This window comes from Pseudorasbora parva, chromosome 5 (genome assembly GCF_024679245.1).
Source record: "Pseudorasbora parva isolate DD20220531a chromosome 5, ASM2467924v1, whole genome shotgun sequence".
NCBI classification, from domain to species: Eukaryota; Metazoa; Chordata; class Actinopteri; order Cypriniformes; family Gobionidae; genus Pseudorasbora; species Pseudorasbora parva.
Genome location: NC_090176.1, coordinates 45930988 through 45952089, shown reverse-complemented (window position 1 = coordinate 45952089; position 21102 = coordinate 45930988). Strand labels below are relative to the sequence as shown.

The following is a 21102-nucleotide window of genomic DNA, read 5'->3' as shown; positions in this document are numbered from 1 at the left end:
GTTTTCGACAACATACAGTTAAAAATCATTACATTTAACTCTTTCCCCGCCAGCAAGAAAGGCTGAACGAAAAGTTGCCAACCCCTGCTAGCATTTTTTTCATTTTCACAAAACTTGAATTGCCCTCAGAATATTTTGCTGTATGAATATCTGAATATGCAATATAGCAAAAGAAACGTCTGCTTTAAAACAAACAAACAAACAAACAAACAAACAAACAAACAAACAAACAAACCCTTTCTATTCTAGCTTCATGCATTCCTTTTTTATCAACACTTGAATGTGGGTAAGTTTAAAAAAAGCAACGTTCTGAGAAAATAGTGTTTTTGTCAAAAACAAAACGTGGATCAGATTCAGAATGATGATCAAAACATAGATGGAAGAGATCATGTTCAAAGCTTCACAGTCCTATACCTCGTCCTGGGTCGACATTTCATTCAATTACATAGGATTAATAATTGGATTAATATGCTGTTTAATGTTGATGATCACATGATTTTACATGTGATATCGCTTGTTTCTGTTTCTTCTTCACATGTCTTTTGATCAGGAGCTTCAGAACTCTTTAGTAGTAATGTGTAATATGTGTAATAGCACCCCCTACCGTATAACAGTGAATACACGGAAAGCCAGAAATTTTCGTCAATGGCGGGGAAAAAGTTCAATGTTAGCAATAAATATCAAGGTGTTATTTTGTCTTGTCATGCCCAAATTAATTGACCTGTACTTGCCCATTTCTGCTCAAGGAACTGGAATTTCATTTAAAGCTGACATTTGATTAGACTTGGTGCACGTTGTAACGAATCTTAGATGGGAAGGAAGGAGGCGGGAACCGGCGAACCTTTCACAACTTTAATTCAACATAAATAAACAAAACGAAAGTAAAACCGCGGGCAGCCCCTCACAGACGACTGCCCACAAACACATAATAACACGTAAACTAAACTCAACATAAATTCCAGGCCTGGTCCTCTCTCGTCTTCCGCTGCCCTTGCTCCTCCTTTTATGCTCCCGTCACAAGGCCGCGAGACGAGACCGGTGTGCCATGCAGCTGGCACTCGTCAACACTAATCACCGGCCCGCTCTCGCGGTCCCTCGCCCCGCTGCCTGTCACACCACACACGTATTGCCAGCTCTGCTGCCACATCTCTCAGCCAGCTTTGGGAAATTTAGTCTTAGTCCAGCACAGGTGGTTCACATTTAGAGGTGAGACTATATATAGCATGCGAAAACAAAATCCAGGTGGTTTTTCCAGTGAACAAAGTAGCTAATGCAGAGCCATGCGGCTGCCTCCTCCCAGGGTTTGTTTAATGAACAGGATCTCTGGAGTATAGAGGAAAGATACAGAGCTGCCAGCTGGGCACAGACCGCTGATAATTCAAGTCTATTGGTCAGAAGCACAGAGGGCAGTAAACGACACCAATCAAGGCTTCTGGTTTCTGTTGGGGAAGCTATTTTGAAACCGTACCTTCCCAAGCTACAAACCACTCATAATTTAAACTAGTTAAACTACAGTCACGTGGCCCTTTTAAAACAGTAGCTACAATGATGCTATTTAATGGGAGCATATCTTTTTTTAAATACAACAATTAGATGCAATTTATTTTGCAATAAAAGCAATATTTTGCATTTATCTAGCACAAAAATAATGAGTCTCTCAAAAGGAGTGCCACCATTAAACAGCATTTCAATAAATGCCAAGTTTTCTATAGTAACCTCAAGTAACTCTATATGGCGGAAACTGATGGATCCTTAATGCAACTAGTTACACCATTAACTACATGGCACAAGCTGATTGGTGCATGTTGTATCTGCATCCAATGAGCTTGCTGCTCAACATTTAAATAGCTGGTTAGCATTCACTAAAGCAGAGTTCCTCTGAAACCCTCCAACTTCTCCACCACCACCTGTATCTATGCTATGGGTAATTTCATATGCTATTTGTTTTAAAGAAGTACGTCTTACTCCAAAAGGATTTTCTGATTGGCTTTTAGATTATTGCAAAAAACAAGCTCTGTGATCAACAAAAGTGTATGATACTTGCACATTTTGTTCAGCAAAATAATTGTCACAGATGAACACAACTTTTATGAATTTTGAAACCTAAATGCAGTCGCTAGATGTAAAATGCTAATGGTAGGCTATGAACAAACTACACCAAGGTCGTCACTATCACCAAACATCAGACAAAGTTTATAACGGCACAATTATAAGCATTAGGACTACATTTGACTGAGTTTACCTTTTCGTCATGATGGCGTTAAGTGTCCCGACTGCCTCTAGTCCCATTTAGCCACTTGTTAGCAACCGCCTATTTCAGGACATGTAACAGAAGAAAGAAAAAATCACGAGTAATATCAAGGTAATATTGATATATTTTATGCTGTATAATATAACATGAAATAGTTTTGAGCTTGTGTTCACCACAGACTTTATTTCAGCCATTTTACAAAAATCCCATTCAAAAAACCCATTGACTTCAAGGAGATGGACCGGACAAGCTAAAATGCTAATTCGCTTCCGCGTTTTGGCCAACAAAGTAATGTCATACCAGCACTGCTCTATAACTAACGGTAAAGATTTTGTTCTAAAAATGATTCTAAATTTAAAAGAATAAAAGAGTCCACACCACAAATGTAGTTTGAGCTGGAGCTCAAGTGTAGTTCTGAGCGAACTACCTGCCGCCAAATAACATTCTGAGCCTTAATCTAAATATCTAAACAGTCAGTGCAACAATCTTAATCAAAAAGTCAAAAAGAGTGCTCCTGACAGAAATATAAACAATAAACACAGAGGATCGATATTGTTGGAATCACTTTGAGAAAGTTTTTTTTCTTTTTCTTTTTCAGCTGATAAAGGCTAAAAACATTGACAGCCAATCAGAATCCATCCAGCTTTATAGAGCTTGAGCATTAAAGCGGCAGACGAAAAAACTGCAGTGCATGCTTATAATAAAAAGAACAATACAATGGCGTGGATGATAATATAGTTATCATTGCAGTTATCTTTATAGTTATTGTTCTTCAATGCAGAGTCTGAATATGCCTACTTCCATGATATAAAGTATTCAAAAAACAGTATACATTTTGAGGTGGGCAACATTCTTAACTGCTGATGGTCTGGTGCTTATTGTTTTTCCATTTTTTTGCTGAAATGCATGTCTCAAAACGAATTACAATGTGAATTATTGAGGCATGGCTCTTTTATGACACAAAACAAACCCAGGAATGCATTAATTTCTCTAGATTTAATAGTCAGGTGCCTTCAAGGTTATTGCGACATGCATATCTCTACAGCATCAACATCCCTCACATACTTGAATAGTGCTGTTATTCATGGGAACTACAGTACGAGACAAACGCTCCCAGTGAAACATGTTTTGGATAATTTAGCCGGCTGCTGCCTTTGGTCTGAGGAGACATTTGGGCAATGCCACAGTGGCCACAGAGGCCGTTCTGTTGGCTGCTCTCGAAGGAAGAGCCTTTGTGCCAGGCCACTCTGCCCACTTCCACCCTCCACCTTGTTCTTAAAACTAATCCTGCAGGCGGGCTGCGAGCAGACAGATCGTTCTCCATCACAGTCAGCAGCGATTGTTCCCCTACATTTCTAGGCTTGTCTGACAGACGCAGGGGTCTCTGAAAGGCACAAAGGAACTTTTTAGGAATCTCCTTTTTTTTTGTTCCTAGAGAATCTATGTCAGGATTTGATTTTATTGCAGGGTGCAGCCTTCCCCTTGCTGCTGTCTGGATTTCATGTCAACCACATGCCTGATCCACATCCAGACGGCTGAAAATACATCTCACATTTAAGGCACTGTTATTTTCCCCAAGCACTGTCCATGAAAGACCATGATAGATTCTGATCGCAAAATTATTGCCTTCCTTTTACTGTGTACCTTTCCACCCTCTCTTTTACCTGGTAATATCATTCAGGTGTGCTGAAGTCTCAGTTATTAAAGGAATAGTTCACCCTGAAATGAAAATTCTGTCATTATTCACCCTCATGCGTATGCTGTTATCCTTCGCTATAGAAAACACTGCAGATTTTTTTTAATCTTCACATGGACAATTGGACAAAAAGGACTGTAAAAATACCATAAATATAGTCCATTCGATTTGTGTGCTATTTCAAGCCTTCTAAAGGGCAACTGCTGGACAGTAGTAAACAATTAAAACATAATTGACAAGGGTACAAGAAGTAATGTTTTGTTCATGTTTAACTTCATAACGGCACGTATAGGCATGGATGCAGCTTGCAGCATTTCACACGTTTTTTATTTTTATTTTTTTATTACAGATGCCATAGAAATTTTAAATATTTGCAAATGTTTAATTTAAATAATGAGTGAGTTTATTATAAAAAAACATCTTTGGGGTTTGTTGGAACATATTTCCCAGGGAACTATGTGTTGGACGTAGCTTGAAGCCACAACCACTAAACCTCGAACCTAAAAGTCTTTGCAAGCGACAAAAAAACCTTAAATAACATTGTTTGCATAGCACCACATTTGCTGTGTGTAATGTCAGTATCAATATTTTGCAATGTCATATTTAAACTATTGATTTAAAAAGTCAAAATCAAAACAATGGCATGTAAGCTGCTTAACTGATTTAAGTTTGTCATTAGTGACTTTCACACAGATGCAAATTACCGGAGACGAAGCACTACTCGCATATATGAAAGGAAAATATATTTACCAATATATTACTTCAAAATATATTATAATATATTGTAAATAAATGGAATAATATATTGATGGTATTATACAATATATTATATATTCCTGTAATATATTGCAAAATATACAAATGATTGGCGCTTTCATATATATTGGCGAATATAAATATGAAATCCCATATATGTGAATACATTGCCTAATGTATTACATGATATTTTTTCAGTATACTGCTATATATATATTTTTCGTTAGGGTTCCAAAACAATGTTCCTCTGCAACTTTTTTAGTTTTATGCTTTAACAGATATATAGGGTTCATCTCAAAAGGCTGCTTTCTAGTAAAGCTGCTTATTTCTGCTGCTACGTCATCCAAGTGCCACTGAAGGCTGTCTCAATTAGAAGGATCCTTGAAAGACAGCCTTTGTTTCAAGTCTTTTATTCAGCTCATTTTGAAGGATACATCAAGTGCATCCTTTATGTCCTTCAATCACCCACAATCCTTTGCACGCTTTCCAATTCACAAAAAAGAACTGATGGAAAACGAGTGTCTACACTGAGCTTGTCTGAGTTCGTTGTAAAATAAAATTATGTTTTCATCGATGAAGGCATACATGTTATTTTTTGTTTTGGTGCAAATGAGTCACTTAAAGGTAGGGTAAGGTAATTTTCGTAGAGGCTAGCAATAGCGAGCTGACTATGAAAGCATAAGATCCCACCCTCTCTTCAGAGCAATCTACAAAGTTACACTCCTCCAAAACACATAAAAAATAGAAAAATAAAAAACACCACTGGAGATGACGTTAAATTACTTCATATCTCAAAGCACATAACTTTACAAAAATAATTAACATAAACAACTTAAATAGCACTGCCCTGTACCACCTCACTGCTGCAGATTAATTTCGGTGTTGATAGGGTTGCCACTGAAACAAATAAAGTCAAGAACTTTGTGTATAACGCATAGACTGTAAAAAAATATGGACGTAGTATCCGTGACGTCACCCATAGTATTCCGATAAGCCGTTCTGAAGCTTAAAGTAGGGGCGAGCTGGGCGCTGCCATATTGTGAGCGAGTCATCGTGTATCACTCACGGATAACAGAAAATGGGCAAAAAGGCGAGATGTGCGCAGAGCTGAGGTGACGCAATGACTATAGACGGCAGATAAATGGCTATTCATTTGTATAACCACGCCCTTAATTATACAGAACTTAAAGGCTTTATATAACATAAACGAATGAGTTATAAAAACATTCCCTCCCCTCCACAGTTGTCATGAAGATCAAAATATATAGCCTTATAGGCCAAAACCACAATTTGTACCAGGCTGTAAACATGTTTTTTTTTTCTGCTGTAAAGTTGAGAATTTTAACATGGGGCTCAATGAGATTCTGCTCCCTTCTGGAGCCTGCCTCTAGTGGCCAGTTAAGGAATTACAGTTTACATTACTTCCGCATTGGCAAGTAGAGAGATGGAGGGAGGTTGCCACTTTGTATAACGTCACAGGTTTCAATCAATTCCAAATTAAGGTAGTTAATGTAGTTATATTCAATATACTTAAAAACAAAAACAATACGTAGAATTTACTCAATTTTTATTTTTCAAGTTTTTGCACTAATTTTTTTTCAAGTAAATTTAACACCCAAGGAAATTAAGTAAATTTACTTAACTAAGCTGAGTAAAATTTACAAGTGAACAAGTACATATAACTTGGCCAGAAATTTTTACTTACAAATTTGATGTAGTTAAATATAAGTAAGTAAATCTATTTTTCTAATTTAAATCAATGATCCTTTTAATACATTTTACTTGTTTTATGCAGTGCTGGTTATTTTAAATTAAATTAAATGTTGCTTTACTGTGACAAAATAATACTGTGAAAATGTGCAATTAAGGGTAATGCTTCACTAAGGTTTAAATGTTTAAGATATCATCTTAATCTCTATCAAAACATTTTGAAACTAAACACTGAAACAAAACCTGAAATATAAATTCAGAAATGTGTAAATGTTAAAACATTTGTTCAAAACAGTTTTAAACAGTAGATTTAGATTTAAACCCTCATTATCAACTCAGCTGTTGAAATACAACATAAGAAATGTGCATGCAACTAATACAAGTGTAAATGTAAAGGTTACACACAACATTATGGATGTCACAGGGTACAGGTTTTCTCAAGGGTAGAGTTCTCCACAAAAACAAAAAAACAAGGCAGATTATTGCTTTTGGATGGAAACATATCAAGTCAGTCAAGTCAAAACATTAACAGAATACTGTTACAATTAAAACCGTTAAAGGGATAGTTAGATTTTTGACTCAAACTTTTGCAGTTTGTCAGTCGTATAATACATGTGAATGGAAATAAAATCTATGAGAGTAAAAAAACATGCACTGACAAATCCATATTAAACCCTGCGGCTCGTGAAGACACTAAGATGTCCTAAGACACGGAGTACCGGAAGTGATCTCTCACACAAATCTCTACGCCTGATCGTGTGCATTGACCTCAAGTGATCATGCGCTGAAGGCTATTGGAGTCATATTCAAGGTAAAAAATAATATAAATATTGTTGGGTTTCTCGCACAAACCGATTGCTTTGTGTCTTAGAACATCAATGTGTCATCATGAGCCACAGGGTTTAATATGGATTTCTCTGTTCTGCATGTTTTATTAACTCTTATTGATTTTGTTTCCATTCACATGCATTATATGACTGACAGAATGCAACGGTTGGAGCTAAAAATCTTCTTTTGCGTTCAACTGAAGAAACAAAGTCACCTATAGGGTAAACATCACATTTTAATTTTTGGGTGAACTATCCCTTTAAACAAGCCCCCAAATCAACTGTACCACGGAGTGGACTTCAGGGCAAACATAAGTTGGTCTCTCTCTTCTGTCCCTCGCATCCGGTTTACATCAAATGCACAAAGGACTGGATACACATGCTAAATATTCTGAAATTAAGGGAAAAAAAGACACAAAAAACAATAATCAGTTAACAGCAAATATTTTATTATTAATATTTGCATTCACATCATTACTTTTACTAATTTGTTGATGAAAAATAATTTTGAAACTGCTGAAACGCTTCTAACATAAAAACAAGCCCATGTAGAGCGTCTGTGAGTTTTACATTTGTTTGCTGTTTAGCCTGTCGCCCAGAATGACATGACGCAAAGCGTGTGTTATCAAAAGAAAAATTATCAAAAGAACTCAACGAAATGTCATCATAACTATCTAACGTACCAAATCAGATAAGACACATTAAAACTTCTTGCATGAATGTAATTTCCAAAGTTCTCGACGCCATTTACTCACATTAACGCTAGCACGTGATGCACAACATGAGAAATATACCCTGACCACAAATTAAGGGTTTGTTCCCTCGATTTGCTCAGTAGTGTCCACATTAATTTGTTTAACTTAACAAAAGCTAACGTTATATTGCTAACATTCTCTGAAGCTAACATTAGCTCATAATAACACTCAAACTGTTAAAATATGCAGAATTAGGTGATGACAACCCCAACCATTGAATGAAATGATATTTACTGAACAAATTAAATCTAAAATTTGACTATATAATGCTGTTTATTACTTACCTGTCAGACCATGGTCGAGACTCGAGTGCAGTGCAGATTGGAGAAGCCCTCAACGGGTGCGGTTCTTCCACGCATGGGCAGATTCCTTGCTTCAAGACTACGTAAATTTTACTTGATTTAATAATTTAAAAAAATAGCTTCATTTACTTTATTAATTTGTGTAAATATGCCAGAAAGTCACAAGTAAAATTTACTTGTCTGTTGGATGTCTAATATTTACAAGTAAAAATTGAGTACATATTTAGATTTTACTTAATACTCTAGAGTTTTCACTTTTACAAGATTATTCTAAGCAAAATATGCATCATTTTTCCTGTTTTATTTACTTAGCCATAAATATATTTTTTTACAGTCTATAATACATTTGTATAATCTTTAACTGGTGATTATTGCAAACAATTAAAAGTTAAGTTTGCTTTCATAACCATCAATAACTGATTAAGTAATTATGTGTGTGTGTGTGTGTGTGTGTGTGTGTCCTTGTTTATATTACATTTTGGGGACTAAATGTCCATAAGGATAGTAAAACTGGAGATCACCTACATTGTGTGGACCAACCAGCGGTCCCCACTTTTCAAAAGGCTTATAAATCATACAGGATGAGTTTTTTTTTGAGAAAGTAAAAATGCAGAATGTTTCCTGTGATGGGAAGGTTTAGGGGCAGGGGCAGTGTAGGGGGATCGAATGTACAGTTTGTACGGTATAAAAACCATTACGTCTATGGAGAGTCCCCACAAAGATAGTGAACCAGACGTGTGTGTGTGTGTGTGTGTGTGTGTGTTGGCAATAAGTTTCATGAGAAAGCAATAGTATTTAATAGAAACAGTATTTTTCTCCCTCATAACCATTCTGCAGGTGCCAGATGTTCAGGGTCGGAAGGCTAAGCTAGGTCTGGTTGGGATGAAAAGTAGAGAATGGAATACAGGTGGACACCTTAAGCTCTGTTAGTCATGCACATCGAGCCTGTTAAGCACTTCTTTTAAGTCATATTGTTTCTAAAACAAAAGTCCTGCTGGCTAGGTGATATACAATGTGGATCTGTCAAATCTGTGCACATTCAATCACTGAAAAGCTTTTCAGCTGTCTGTCAGCTCATATGATCCTGTAAAACAAGGTGTGCATTTTAAAGGCATCATAATTCTCATTCCTGTTTGAGGTTTAGGCAGACAAAGAGCCCTCAAATAGATGAGTATGTGGACTGATACATTTTTTTTTAAAAACTTCTCTCTAATTTGCCACAATTAATGTACACTAAAGGGTCGGTCACCTTCGATTCAGAGACAGCAAACATCCAGACAGCCAGACTCCTTTGTGATTTACCCCACAGATTAAAATGACTGGGTGTTCACAACTTTACTGGAAACAAATAATTAAAGTATCCATGAACAATGGCAAAGCTTTAATTGGAACACATTGTCCGCAGTTGAGAACTTTGGAACAAAGGAGCTGTCTTCATTTACGAGTCTGATGCTTTGCAGGACGAATCATGAATTTCACTCCAACAAAGGCACAAAAAGACAATATTATAAAACATCTGACAGTTAGACATGCCTACGATGGGTCTTTCCATTCTCAAGGTTCTACATGACCTAGATTTCTGGAAAACTGAAGCAAAGTGTAGGGAAATGTTGTCAGATCTTGTAGAAATCACAGCAATTTTGCGGTTAACGATTAAAAAGAAACTACTTGGATCTGACAATTCAAATTTCAGTTTCAATTTAGCTTTTGTTTTAATTTCAGGGTGTGTCTGTTGTCAAATGTTTCCTGTCTTCAGTGGTTTTCAGCTAACTCATCATTACCTGACAACTCAATTAATCTCTCGTGAGATGATTCTTGTAAAGACAAGGATGAGGAATGAGAAGAAGCTCTACACGACAGACCTCTTTTGGCATTACATTATACTTTTGCACTGAAATGGAGTCAATGGTCGGCCAGAGGATCTGCAAACGTTAATACTGGCCTGTTTTTTTAATATTTTTTTTTCTTCTTCACAACATACAAAAACGTGACTGTCTAACAAAGAACGAAAATCTTACAGTGTGTGCCTAAGCCTAACCAAATGCAATGCAATGCAATGCGAAACGAGATGTCAAAATCAATACAAAATCACAGCCAATCAAAAAGATCTCTCTGCAATTAAAGGGATAGTTCTGTGATGTTTATCTGCTTAACCCCAGGGCATCCAAGATGTAGGTGTGTTTGTTTCTTCAGTAGAACACAAATTAAGATTTTTAGCTCGTATAATACATGTCAATGGGGTCTAATTCTAATTAGACCCCACTGACATGCATTTTAGTAGCAATGGTTGGAGTCAAAAATCTTAATTTGCGTTCTACTGAAGAAACAAACACACCTACATCTCTGATGCCCTGGGGGTAAGCAGATAAACATCACATTCTCATTTTTTGGTGAACTATCCCTTTAAGCGTCTGCACTCGCAACCAAAGCCAAAAAGAGAGAGATAACTTTACCATTATTAAAACATACTGATGCAATCTTTTTCATGGAATAGACTTGTTTGTTCACAGTTTGAACAAACTTTATTCCTTTTCATGATCTGAGGTAAAATAGGCCTATCTATTGTTGCTTTCAGTATGGCTAGTAAGATCTAGCTAAATTGTATTCAAAGTCACATTAAATGCTTTTAACATGAAATAAAGTATAGAATAAAGTACCTGATATTATTATTGCCATAGTTTGTATGTTCTCGTTACAGTTGCAAGAAACTCAAAAAGAGAATCCCCTGTAGCTCGTTGTGTATCGCTGTCATGACGACAGGACAGCAACTCTGGTAAACATGGAGAAGATACAGAAGATAGACACGCACACGCACGCGCACACGCACACACACACACACACACACACACACGCAGACACACAAAGAACATAAAAAGTGGCGCAATACATTAGAAATGCTCAGCAGGGGTTATTATCTATTAATTTACTAATTTTTCAGTTTATAAATCTATAGCCCATAGCTTAAGTTTCAACAAACAAAATACTGTGATTTGAGTTTCAATAAACATAAAGTACAAATGACAATGTTATTCCATATGCAAGGTGCAACAAATTGTAAAATATAATGCAGCCAATGCCAAATCATGAGAGGGAGAAAGGATTAATTCATTTCTTGGCTGGTTCTTAACGCTGTGCAGTCTATTAGTTCACCTCACCTCTTGATCAAAGTCGTTTATTAGAAATGAACAAATTATTCATAAATGACCCATCACTATGCACCTTGCGTAGTTTGCTTATAAGAAAAGGAAAAGTCTCGGATATGTTAACAAATCAAAGATGTCACAGAAACATGCCTTTTGTTTATCCTGTTTATGGTACATCTGTTCCCACGGTTAATTTGTGAGCTGGACAGCGTGAGGCAAGCTAAGGAAATCTGTTCCACCTGGAGAAAGATATCCATCAGCATTGCCATCCATCACAATAGCAGTTGGCATCTTTGCTTAAACTTTTCAAGCCAATCATCAGAGCCACTGGATGTCATGACACTACTGACCATAATCTTCATATTATCCTGAGCTGTGATGTGAAAGACAGAAGATAAGAACAAATCTAAATCCACTGCATGCTTTAATGACAATAAATGAAATTAAAAGGTAAAGTTGTATAATCCTTGTCTGTTTGCTTATTCTAAACAATGACAAAATTTCACTTTCGGTACATTTACACAACTAAAAATTACATTCTCTTCAGAGAAATTAACCAAACATATTTAGTGTGTCAAGATCGCCCTACATATTGATTAATTGATGCTACAGTAGCTTTAATATCCAAAATATATCTCATACTCTTCATGTAATGATCTTACCATCAAATTACTTTGAGTTTGTCTAAAGAACGAACAGTCTATGACCTCTTGTGCTAAGACACATCTGACTCCACGCCAGCCAGCTTAAGAAAAGGTGAAGGTCTACTTCAGTCATCCAGAGAAAGAAAAATGCAAATCTGGTAAGCCATTGCAGAGAGGCTCATAAGAACCCCGGGCATTTATTGCATCTGACAGTAATGATGTTGACACTGTCAGTGCCTGGTGGCATGGCACCAACAAGAGCCAACCCTTAGGGTGGTTTGGCTGGTCACCTTGCAAGTAGTCCAAAACTCTCGACTGTGTTTACATCCATTTCACTGCGCAGCATGTGTGGCCTTTGTGAAGCTTTGAGCCCACCACTCCACAATGAGCCACAGTCCTGCTGGAAATGAACGCGTCAGTCTGAAAATACCCAGCCCCGGTCGCCAACCTTTAATAAGGCTCTAACAGATCTCACTCAGTGTGTCCTGGCCCAGTAGTGCTCTCTGACTGCGGCCGCTGCCTATGCTCTGCGGTGGATGGGCTGTCTGTATTGGGACAAATCCTACAGCTCATTATCAGCTCTCACTTCATGCAGGTGAAGCTTTACCCAACAGGACATCTTTACAGGGAAAATAATTTTGCCTGTCCACACCAAAAGCAAAAATAGGGAACAATGCGACACAATCACAGCCAATTAAAAAAAAGCATGCTCTATACATACACTACTGTTCAAAAGTTTAGGGCTGGTATGACTTTTTTAAATGTTTTTGAAATATTCTAGTTTAATATATTTCAAAATGTAATTTATTCCTGTGATGGCAACTATATATTACTTAAATCTTCAGTGTTACATGATATTTCAGAAAGCATTCTAATATGCTAAAGGGGTGGTAAAGAAACATTTCTTATTATTATCAATGTTGAAAATAGATGGGATTCACTTTTTTTGTTTTGTTGTTGAAACAGTGATACATTTCCCAAGATTTAGAAACTTTCTGTAACATTATAAATGTTTTTTTTTTCTTTCTGTAAAAGTGTTAATTACATTTTTTTTCTTTTAAATCTTATACTGACCAAAACTTTTGAATGGTAGTTTGTACACTGATCAGGCAAAACATTATGATTCACTTCACCACAGACAAGTGAAGTGAATAACATTTTGTCTTCAACGTTGATGTGTTAGAAGCAGGACAAAAAGGCACGCATAAGGGTTTGAGTGAATTTGGCAAGGGCCAAAATGGGATGGCTGGTAAGAGCATCTCCATAACTACAACACTTGTGGGGTGTTCCCGGTCTGCAGTGGTCAGTATCTATCAAAAGATACTGATATATATATATATATATACACACACACACACACACACACACACACACACACACACACACACACACACACACACACACACACACACACACACACACACACACACACACACACACACACACACACACACACACACACACACACACACATGTGCAGGTCTGAGTTTACCAGATTTCCTCTATGTCCTTATGACAAATTATTCCCACATAAAGTGCGTAGGCACCCTTAAAGAGAAAAGCGGGCCACCAGTTGAAGACACTGCTGTCGCTATAAAACAGGCCAAAATGTACTTGAGCCAGCGCTAACAAATCCTTCTGGACTTTTCATAGCCCTTTTAACTTTCAGTTCTTTTTTTTACTGGTCTGATGCACACCAGCCTCTCCTAGTCATCACACCACAATTAGACAATGGAATACCACACAAGTAGAGATACAGTACTTGCTTCTAGCTGTCTCATTCTGATCTGCACAAAACACTCAATCAAGTATTTAACCTTTGAGTTTAATTACTGGAGCCAATTTCTGCTGACTTAGGCAATCTGGGCTTTAACTACCGACGTCATTCACTAACTGCCCCGGGCCACAATACTCTATATTTAACAAGTGTCATACAGGCCAACACACAGAGAGAGTGAGATATAGGAACATGTAGCGTCATGCAGAGGCACATGGTAGCTCGATGTTGGTTGCACGTCTTTAGGACCGAGTTCTGTTGCCTCAGAAACTTGCTGACTGAGCTCAAATTCTGGGAACACAAATTTTTCAGGGTATCACTTTCAAGCACGTTCGATGGTCTAACAAATGATCATCTTAAGTGTTACAATACATTTTTCCAGACATATATATTAAATGAGAAGGCAGGAAACATTTGCATAATAAATGAGATCGATTACGTGGCCGTGACGCAGTCAGCTTGGTCCAGTTCCTGCTGTGAAATCGACCGTGTCCGGATCATCGAGCGTCTAGCCACGTGACTGGAGGGAAACGAGTTTGAGGCCACCTCCATTTCTCATGCCGCATGTTCAGATCCTCCTAAAAGTCTATTTGCTGAGCTGTTCTGCTTCCAGTAACTCTGCTAGTGTTGCTGGAGCTCCCAGAAGCGATACCTCATCGCGAGCCAACATGATTAATCGCAGCCTAATGAAGAGGCTGAGACTTCAGACGTAAACTGTAGGACGCCCCACTGGCAGTGCTCATTAAACCAGAGATGCTGATCCATGTGCCGGGGTGGCTTTGTCTTGGCAGAGATGAATCTGAGTCACTGCTAAGTCGCTGTTCGGCGCAGCATGGGCGGAAGTGGTAGCGACGTGGTGATGTTTCAGATGGAGCCTTCTCAATTTTCCCTTTGCGTTTCAAGTGCGCTTGACAGAACGTCTATGCAACTATTTTTTTTCTTTAGGATAACAACTGTCAGAAGGGGAGGGACGGACACGGCGATGCCTTTCCCTGAGTATCCGCACTGATTCGGAAAAAAGTCTGGGAGAATGAGCGTGGCTCTTTTGCTCCCTGAACTCTGAGCTTGTTTCCTGCAGAGCATTTCTCTATCACCACACCCAATTTACTCCATCTCTGTTTCAAGGAGCAGTTCACCCATCATTTACTCACCCTCATGCCATTCTAGCCCTCTATTATTTTCTTTTTTCCATGCAATACAAAATTAAAAAGGCAGAGTTCGAGACAAACACTGGGGACAATTATTGTCTTAGTTTAATCCACAGTTTTGGAATCATCAAGTGAGAGAATTTGCACCGAAATTGAATAATTGTGTTTAAACACACCACAGGGTAAGTTTTTTTGGGTAAGGAAGTATGACTTCTTAACTTTTTAGTGTCTAGAAAATAAAGCACCATAATATCAAGTAGTTTACTTGAAGTAACACTGCATAAGACATTAAAAGGAAAGTTCACCTAAAACTTGTATAAGTTTTTTTCTTTTGTTGGAAACAAAAGACGATATCTTGAAGAATGTCAGTAACCAGACAGTTGACGGTATATCTGCCACTGCAGTGAAACAAAATACATTCTCTAAAATCTTTATATCTTTACATGTCATGCAGAATTGGTTCTCAAATACATTTATCTTGTAAGGTTTTTACTGTTAAATATGATAAAATTGAGTAAAGTTATGAAAAGCCAAAGGTGTCCATCTGAAAATAAGTTGTCTATGTATTTCTGCATTATCATTAACTCATAGTGATTTTTGAGTGAACTATTATTCACCTCAGGCACGTTCTCTGAGCATTTGTCTCTCTCAGTCAGTGCATCCAGAGGTCCTCAAAGTCAGTGCAGTAATCTTTTTTGCATTTGATATGGTCTGCACTATACGGGGAGAACTAGCAGGAAACTCTCTACGTACCACACATATGTGAAATGTCCTGTGTTTAGTCTTTGAGCTGTGCGTCAGCAGGGCCTGGGTGTATTAAAATCATGAGAGGGCAGTGGGTTGTGACATGAGGTCCAAATCTATCCACACAGCCCTGGGGTTCCAACTGATGATACTGTAATATTGGTCAATCGTTTTGGTAGCACTTTACAATAAGGTTCCTTTTTTTACATTATCTAATGCCCTAGTAAAAAATGAAATTAAATGACTGAACATAAGTTTTACAGCATTTATTAGTCTTGGTTAATGTTACTATTCAATACACTACCATTCAAAAGAGTCGGTATGATTTTTTATTGTATTTGAAAGAAGTCTCTTATGCTCACCAATACTGCATTTAATTATTTAAAAATAAAGTAAAAAACGGCAATATTGTGAAATATAATTACAATATAAAATAACGATATTGTTACAAGTGCCGGAAGTGATCTCTTGCGTGCATCTCTTCGCCGGATCTTGTACATTGACCTCACTTACCGGAAGCGATCATGCACTGAAGGATGTTGGACATAATGGTGTATTTACATTGTAGCTACATTGTACTTACTCAGAAAAATACTGAGTAATATTAATTAACTACATGTACTTAGAATTATGATTAGGGATTGATTTAGGGTTAGTTACTTGTACTTATGCATAATTTACTATTATTACTATAGTAAGTACATGTAGTAACATGTAACTACGTCACCGCAAAGTGTTCCTGAAAGTAAGAATGCTCAATGCCTTCTTGTTGAAGAAAAGTATTCATTTCATTAATTTCTTTCAAAAGAATGGTAGAGTATAGTAAACATTTGGAGTATAAAGTGTAACGTAGAACTATAAATACATTTTAGTCCAAAAATTAATTAATTCATAATATTAACCTTGAAATAAATAGATTCTTTAGAAAGCATTGATTTTGTGTGTCTGTGTGGTGTGACTAAAAAATCTAGCTCACATAAACCACGAGAAACCGCATCGAAACATTCTGCAGCTCAGCAGGGAGGAATCACTGTGAATCTCCCACACAGTCTGAACATTTCTCTTGACTGACTTGTTTAAAAAAGACGACTGCATGCGGATAAGCGGATGGCAGATGTCAACTCTCTGCATGATGGGAATGTAAAAACCACACCACTCCTTCACTCCAGTTCATCTCATCAGTGAGACAAGAGAACAGTAGCATTGGTCAGCGGTTATCACACTAGTCAAAACAGATAACCTCTAGAAGTTTATCAGCAATACACCTCTCAAAATGACAGAACATGACCTAATGTTGATCCAAGCACACACAACAAGAATCAGTCCTGACGACAGGGTCAACAAAACGAATCCTTCACAGTGTTTATTTAGAGTTGCCACCCTGATAATGGCCTGTCAGAGTATTTATATAAAATATGAACAGGGAAAGCATTTTAGGAATTAAATGCAAGCTGCAAAATGTAGGGCTGAGATGTCCGAGGCACGACTGTCTATGTTTAATGACTGGGTTTTAGCGTGGTATTTGTGGGAATTATTAATCACAGTAACGAGAGGAAAGAATGTTAAGTGAAGTGAGGGTGGAGACAGATTAATCTCTTGTGGTTAATTGTGTTGACTTTTCTAAACACTCACTGAAGTTTGACATGCAACCTGCACTTCCAAAAATGTTGCACTCGCTCCAGCAAACTGTTTCCGAGTGACAAATGAGGGGGTATTAGAACCCAATACATCACTGTGAAAGTTCACTGTGGACTTGTTGAGCGTGTCCGTTACTCAAACATCAGGTCAACACTATGTCAATGTGTTTATTTCTGCACTGGGAAAAAATAAGAACAAATATTTGTAGATCTTCTGAACATTGTGGAATTATGTTGCCTTCACGAGCTATGCTATCAGAAATGTTCTACTTCTGAAGTCGTGATTACGAGCTCATTGCATTCAAGTGCTTTGTTGTTGGAAAGAACGGGAACCTTGGAGGGCGGAAGGTTTATTCTTGCCTATTAGATATACTAGCGCGCCATAATCATTGACAACCATATTAAGGTTGTTACCATGCTATATATAGTTAGCTTGCAGGTAATTCTGGAATTTCAGTCAAATACAGGCTAGTTTGGTGTATAATATGCTTAAAAAGATTATTCATACACTGACGTCACCCATTGAGCATGTTTGGGTTGCTCTGGATCTGCGTATACAACAGCTTGCACTGGAGACTTGGAAGGAAACACCCACGGCTAGGATTGGATAAGATTTGGACGATCTTTCATTTTGTTCGATCTATAACAATGCAGCACTATTACATAAAAAAACATGTTTTACTCACATATGTGTTGCACCATTCCTGTCGGATCCAAATCCAGCATCGACCGGAGATTTCTTACAAACGATTCCGCAGTGAACTGAAGTGAACATGTCTTCCCCACGTGAGCTTCTTCATTAAAAATAAAGTTCAACCACTCCTAATATTAGGATCAGGAGGAAACTTATGCAGCGACTGTGTTCTTCCACAACCAGGAATAGCGCAATATCTTAATCTTCCTCGGCATGTTTATTGTTGTTGATCAGCTAGCACGAGCCCTCCATGAGTCGGTGGGCGGGGCTACTGGATTAGACGCGCTGTAGAGGTGGTGGTTCGTCGCGCAATGACGTCAGTATGAAGCACAGGACCGTTTACTGAGCCTGGTGTCCATAAAAGCTTTTCTTTGAATAACAAGGAAGTTTTCAGCTCTGAAACTTAGAGGATATTCTTAAATTATCATGACCTTTTATATATCAAAAGCTCAAGGGAAAGTTGATTTCTCAAAAGAGGGGTGGAGCAACATTCCACAGGCCACAAGCAACAACCTGATCAACTCTATGCGAAAGAGATGTATTGTACTGCGTGAGGCAAAGGGTGGTCAGACTAGATACTGACTGGTTTTCAGACCCCCTACCCACAATACAGTAAAACTGCACATTTTAGAGTGGCCTTTTATTGTGGCCAGCCTAAGGCTCACCTCACCTGTGCAATAATCATGCTGTCTAACCAGCATTTTGATATGCCATACCTGTGAGGTGGGTGGATTATCTCTGCAAAGGAGAAGTGCTCACTAACACAGATTTAGACAGATTTGTCAAAAGTAAGTGGCCCGTCAATATCGGGAATTTCAGTATCAAAATTTTCCCTGAACTATCCCAAGGGTGTTCACTTCCACTTTTAACCAGGAAACTCTTATTTTACGATAATTCCAATAGAACTTGAAGGCTGCATAAATCCCATTTTAAACAGTTCCAAGTTAGAACCGGTTCTTGATGCCCAACCCTATTCATTACAATATTGCATTAATCCCTTAATTGTGTTTCTTAGTTACATATGAATAAAAGTAATGCATTACATTACTTTTGCGTTAGTTTTTCTGACCTGGGCTGGACTTTTTATTAAATTTCAAATAAAGTTCTATTTGGGGAAAATGTATGCAAATTTACGCCTGTACAGTTGAGGGCGCAGCTCTAACAGACCTTTCAGCTGTGCTTCCATTCTGGATTGCAGAAGAATATGATGAAGAAGAAGGTTTAAAACTTCACCAATAAAAACAAGAAGTCTAAAGTCCTTTTTGATTATGGTTTAACTGAATAATTAAAGGTCAATAAAGTGAGATTAAATGTACAAAAAATATTTGGGCTTTATATAACATAAGGTTGTAATATAAGGTTTGGGTAGTATTCCGATTTAGCATTCAGCTGATTTTATCATTTTGAGGAATATTTTTTTCTGTAAGTGAGATTAGTAAATGCATGAACACATTAAATCTAGGGCTACAGTAACCATCATGTTTACACACAATGCCCCTGGCACTTACTCCCAATTTTTCCCAACATTAGGACAAGAGAGATGCCCATCAATAAATAGAAAAACAAAGTACCTTGTGTTTTAATTGAAAAATTAACTGATATGTTGTTGAAAATTTAACAGTAATTCCTTACTTTACTCGTTACTTAAAACAAGTAATCTGATTACGTAACTTGAGTTACTTGTAATGCATTACATACACAAACATGTTAAACTGACAATAAGTCATCCAAATGTCATCCTAACACACTTTCATGCTGAACAATGCTGCTGACTTAATAAGGGTTAGTGAGTACCCAGCATGCAGTCATCAATCTTAATTTCTCTTCATGATTTGATGCAAAAGCTCTCTTTTCATAATTATGTTTTTATGTGTGTCTAAGAACCTTCATATACATCTTACAAACCATGTAACTATATGTAAATGCAAATATAAACTATTGTATATAGGCTAATATACTAGTTGTATTAACTTTTATATGATCTATTTGTTGTTTTTTCATGTGTACTACATTTTCAAGCTTGATTGTTTAAAAAAAAGTATTCTATTTTTTTGTTTTTAAATATTTTACATTATTACAGCACCTCTCTCCCCAGTCTGGCTAAAATGCATCATTTAGTTCCTGTTTCGATAAAGCCCCTCCTTCCGAAATATGAAATGAGTTGTGATTGGCTTAGCGCATGTTTCGGGAAATGTAACCATATGTTACGTATAGGACCTCCACATCCCATCCAGGTACCAGACATGAAGTTGCCAGAGTCAGAAAATCATTCCTCAGAGGGATCAGCCAAGGAGGGGCTGTCGTGAGGAGCATAAGTTCTGGGAACCAAGTCCAGTGGGGCCAATACGGGTCCACCAGCAGGACCTGCTCCTCGTCCTCTCTGATCTTGAAACGTGTTCAGGCAGTTCAGCATCGACCGGACGCATGGGGGCGAGTTTGCTCTTTTCCCAGTTGACCTAAAGACCCAACTGGCTGAGGTGTCTGAGAACCATGTCCGTGTTAGCACAACTGCTCCCGGGACTGTGCTAGTATGAGCCAGTCGTCGAGATAGTTGAGAATGTGAACGCCCTGTTCTCTCATGGGCACAAGGGCCCCCTCTGTGACCTTTGTAAAGACACGGGGGGACAGGGCCAGCCCGAAGGGTAGGAATTAGCACTAATATGCTCGCCCCTCAAACGCAAAGCGCAGAAACGGCCTGTGTCGGGGGAGAATCGAGACATGAAAGTACGCATCCTTCAGGTTGATCGCTGCAAACCTTGAGGATGGATTCACTCAAAAATGTGTTTCTGCGAGAGCATCCTGAATGGTAACCTGTGAAGAAACTAACTCGCTAACTCCGATTCAGAACTCGCAGAAGCAAGATCGTCCTTAAAATGAAGTATGGGTTGTAGAAGCCTGTCCTCACATCGGCTGGAGGGACCGGCTCCATCACGTCCTTTGCCAGTAGGACTGCGATTTCCGCACGCAGGACATGGGTGTCTGCAGCTTTCACCGAAGTGAACCGTGGGGGACGGCGGG

At 38.0% G+C, this 21102-nt stretch overlaps 1 long non-coding RNA gene across 1 annotated transcript in view; it reads right to left on the bottom strand.

Moving 5' to 3' along the window:
• Window positions 1-21102, bottom strand: part of LOC137075655 (uncharacterized) — a 68798-nt gene that overhangs the window by 4753 nt on the left and 42943 nt on the right. The window contains exon 2 of the long non-coding RNA XR_010905077.1: window positions 2243-2311. This is a non-coding gene — a long non-coding RNA (uncharacterized lncRNA). The remainder of the gene's footprint in view (window positions 1-2242; window positions 2312-21102) is intronic.